Here is a 4,522-nt window from a genome sequence, read left to right on the forward strand (position 1 = left end):
AGGGAGAATACATTCAACTTTATTAATATGTATAAATTATTTTCCCTGTCACTATGAACTGACACAAGATAAGGAAGGCTGCTATACTGCCTCTGCTGTTCCTTTGTCCTGTGCGTGCCTTGGGCTGAGGACTCTGCATCTCCACATTCCAGCACCCAGAGCTTCCACCACTCAGAGTTCCACCTATCTGGAGAGCTCCACCACTGAACCACACCAGCCCTTCCCCCTCTGCTGCCCTCCAGAGATTCCGGGATTCTGGGCCTTTGATGAGCTGCTTCCTGTTTCCGGAGATTACCCACCTCCCTCCCAACAGGTGCATATATTTGCATACAATTGAACCGTGAATACCTGGGTTTAAACTGCTATAGCCCGCTTTCTGCTGACAGAGCTGGTCCTCTTAAAGGGGAAACAGGTTTCTTCCTTCCGAGGGTTTGAAACTATGGAGATGCTGTTTTCTGGTCAAAGGACCTGGTGGCTTCCTTGATGAGCGGGATGGTTAGGGGCAGGAGGCCTCATTTTTTTTTGTTTTTTCAAGACAGGGTTTCTCTGTGTAGCCCTGGCTGTCCTGAACTCACTCTGTAGACCAGGCTGGCCTCGAACTCAGAAATCTGCCTGCCTCTGCCTCCCAAGTGCTAGGATTAAAGGCGTGTGCCATCACTGCCTGGCTAGGCTCATTGTTTCTTAGCTGCCCTCGTGGAAAGAGGCACGAACCCGGATAGGGGGAGGGGTAGGAGGCCTACTAGCTGGGTTTTGTTTGATGAACAGCAGAAACCCCTAGAAGTTCACACTGGGAGTGCTGTGGCAAAGCCACTGAGGTGACCTGGGGTGGGAGCAGGAGTTTAATTTTGAAACCCACAGCATGGCAGATAGATAGGCCTAGAGACGTTAGGGTCAGGTAGGCCACGGGGAGCTTGGAGCATTTAGGAATGGAGAGAGGATTGTGGTCCCAGACTTTGACCCCACACTCCTCCTTCTAAGTCTAGAACACTGCTCCATTGTTAAATGAATCCTTTGGGATCTTGAGGTCTTGAGTTTGCTGAGCAGGGGTTCAGGAGTTTGTGTTCCCTGGTCCTTATGGGCTACAGGAAGGAGAGTAAAGCAGGAGCTGGGCACCAGAGGCTAGGAAGGCTGGAGTCTATCTTGCCATCCTGGATGAGTCAGGCCATGGTCACACAGTCGTGCTGAGGCTGGATCCAGGTCACAGCACACATTATTCAGGAGTGGGAACCTGGCCTGGTGTGTTTCAGTGTTGGCATGCAGAGGTGACTGGGTGGACTCCAACCCCTTGCTTGCAAGCAGCAGAGAGCATGTCCAGAGCTCTGTAGCACCTATAGCTGGGAAAATGCCAACCACACTGAGTGGGCACAGCACAAGCTTGCTATGGCAGCATTGTGAAGCAGGGGAGTTGTCAGTTCATGGCTCACCAGCTACAGTGGGAGTTCAAGGCTAGCCTGGGCAATTTAGGGGAACCTTAGTTACCATGACCAAAACAGTAAGTTGGGGAGGGAAGGGTTTATTAGGTTTACACTTCTAGTCTTCATCACCAAAGGAAGTCAGAACAGAAAGGGCAGGTCCTCACACAGGGCAGGAGCCTGGAGGCAGGAGCTGATGCAGAGGCCTTGAAGGGGTGCTGCTTACTGGCATGCTTCACCTAGCTTGCTCATCTTGCTTTCTAGTGAGCCCAGGACCACCAGCCCAGTGATGGCACCACCCACAATGGGCTGGGTCCTCCCCCATTGATCACTAATTAAGATATTGCTTTACATCCGGATCTCATGGAGGCATTTCCTCAAATGCGGCTCTCCTTCTTCTCTGATGTCTCTAATTTGTGTCAAGTTGACACACAAAACCAGCCAATACCCTTTATCTCACAGTTAAAATACAAAATATAGGGAGAGGGATGAACAGGTAAAGTACTTGCTATGCAAGCATAAAGGCCCGAGTCCAGATCTACAGTACCCATACACAAAGCTAGGCAGCAAGTCACATATTTATAATCCCAGCCACTGGGGAGGTGGAGACAGGGAGGACCCCCAAGGCTTATCCACCAGACACTCAAGTTGATATCCTCCAAGTTCAGTCTCAAAAAATGGAGTGAAAAGTAGTTGAGGATGTGTACACACATAGGTAGGTAGGTAGGTAGATAGGTAGGTAGATAGGTTGATAGATAGAAAGATAGATAGATAGATAGATAGATAGATAGATAGATAGATGATAGATAGATAGATAGATATACAGATAGATTGATAGATGATAGATGAATAGATGATTGATAGGTATAGATAGTAGATAGAAGGATAGATAAATAGATGGATAGATAGATGATAATTATAGATAGATAGTAGATAGATGGATAGATAATAAATGGATAGATAGATGATTGATAGATAGATGATTGATAGATTAATAGATGGAAAAATAGATATAGATGATAGATTGATAGATGATAAATAGATGATAGGCAGATGGGTAATAGATGGATAGATAAATAATTGATAGATATAGATAGTAGATGGATAGATGGGTAACAGATGATAGATAGATTGATAGAAAGATAGATAGATAGATAGATAGATAGATAGATAGATAGATAGATAGATAGATAGTTAAATAAGGACTAGGACCATAGCTTAGTGAAGAGCACCTACCAAGCATCCAGGAAGCCCTGGTTCCATCCCTAAAGACACAAAAATAAGAACCTCAATGAACTTTCACCTCACACCCATTAGAATACTCACCATAAAAAGAGCAAACTGCTCATGGTATGTGTTGGTGAGGGTGTGGCAGCCTTGGTGGTCTGGAGCACTGTGGTCTACAATGTACAGTGGTAGAGCCACCACAACAAAAGCCTGGAACTGAGGCAAGATCTAGAGCAAATGTTTGCACACAGCACAAAAGCAGTGCTTTTCATGGCTGTATTTTTCAATCAAGTAAAAGGTCAAACCTTCTAAACATATCCATGTACTGAGTAGAGGTAAACCCAGGAGGATTGAAACATACCATGGAATACTATACAGCCTTATGTAGGAAGGGAGTCTATACATGCTAGAACATGTGTGAGTCCTGAGGACACAATGCTATGAAAAATGCCAGTCATAGAAGATGACTGTGTGTGTCACTCACAGGAGAAGTCAGACTCTTAAAGTCTAAGTGGAATGTGATTGCCAGGGGCCAAGGAGGAGAAAACAGGGTGCTTCATAGACCAGTGAGGAGAGTTCCAGAGCTTGCTGCCCTGGTAACACTGCTGTTATCAACAACAGCAAAGATGATACTGTGCTCTGCACACTTAGCCATGGTTAGAAGATTTACAAATAGTAATTAGAATGTTCACAGTTAAGCTATGACCTCATAATAAAAAATAAAATGTACACAACAAAGTCAAAACAATATCAAGTGGGATAATGTGTCCCTCCTGCCCTGCAGGCTGCAGGCTTAGGGACTGCAAGCTGTTCTATGCCATCCAGGACCTTCCAGGTTCCGCTGTCCCTGAGCTGGCTCGGAGAAGCACCAGCTACAGTGTTGACATAGGCTTATGGAGATGAACAATTGGAGGTTCCAGAGGATCCACACAGGGTGGCCAAGCACCTGGAGGGTCATATGCTACACCCGGTGCTGTGTCTGCTCTGTCCCCATGGGAAGCTGCACTGGCTCTCCCACTGCACAGCCAGAAAGCCAGAGAGGGAAGTTACGTGAACCAGTCATGACCATCCAGGTGGACAGTCATAGACAAGGTGCATTGCTCTCCCTTGCCATTTAGGGCAACCCAGGGATGGAGACTCCAGCTACCCAACAAAAGACTTCAGGGACTCCCTCCTATACTGCCTTCTGTATTATCAGGTCCCAGGCAGATATCAGAGCTGCAGAGGGTCCAGAGCCCATAGTTGGGTATCCAGCTACACTATGTACAATAGGAAGTAGGTGCCACAGGAGGGGTCTGGAAAGAGTGGCTTGCTCTGCTCTTGTACACACTAGATATCAGAATGGCCCAGCAGGTGCCCTGCAGCAGAAGCCACACACAAAGGGGGAGGGGGCTGGGCATGCGTGTGACCAGTGCTCAATCATCACATTGGGAGGCAGACAGCTGAGCCTCTGTGCAGCTCTCCAACTCTAATTAAAGCATGCTGGGACCCAGGGTGTGGCCAGGGAGGGGTCAGTGTGGCTTTAGGCCAGGTTGCAATTTCACCTTCCTCTCTTGGCCCTTCCCAATTCTCTAAAGCCAGGACAGAGCTCCAGAGCAGGGGCCCATAGATAGCATCTCTGACACACAATTGGGCAGGGGCAGAAGGACCAGGGAGAGGCAGTGCCCGCATGCACTGATGTCTCAGGCCCAGAAGCAGCTGAAGACCTGGGTTTAGCTAAGCAGCTTGGCCATTCTGAAGGGATGGAAGGAAGGTCAGACTTCTTTCAGCCTTCAGAAACAGGACTCTGCTCTCTGCTCTACCCAGAGCTGGAGTCTTGCAAGGACTCACCTGGCCTTCAGACTTGGTGGGCTTGGTTGAGGAGGTGATCATTCCAGAGGAGG

At 47.7% G+C, this 4,522-nt stretch overlaps 1 long non-coding RNA gene across 1 annotated transcript in view; it reads right to left on the reverse strand.

Moving 5' to 3' along the window:
- LOC116099234 overlaps nt 1-4,522 on the reverse strand; it is a 22,467-nt gene extending 17,945 nt beyond the window's left edge. Inside the window, exon 1 of the long non-coding RNA XR_004122171.1 lies at nt 4,470-4,522. This is a non-coding gene — a long non-coding RNA (uncharacterized LOC116099234). The remainder of the gene's footprint in view (nt 1-4,469) is intronic.

Source organism: Mastomys coucha, unplaced genomic scaffold (genome assembly GCF_008632895.1).
Source record: "Mastomys coucha isolate ucsf_1 unplaced genomic scaffold, UCSF_Mcou_1 pScaffold20, whole genome shotgun sequence".
NCBI lineage: Eukaryota > Metazoa > Chordata > Mammalia > Rodentia > Muridae > Mastomys > Mastomys coucha.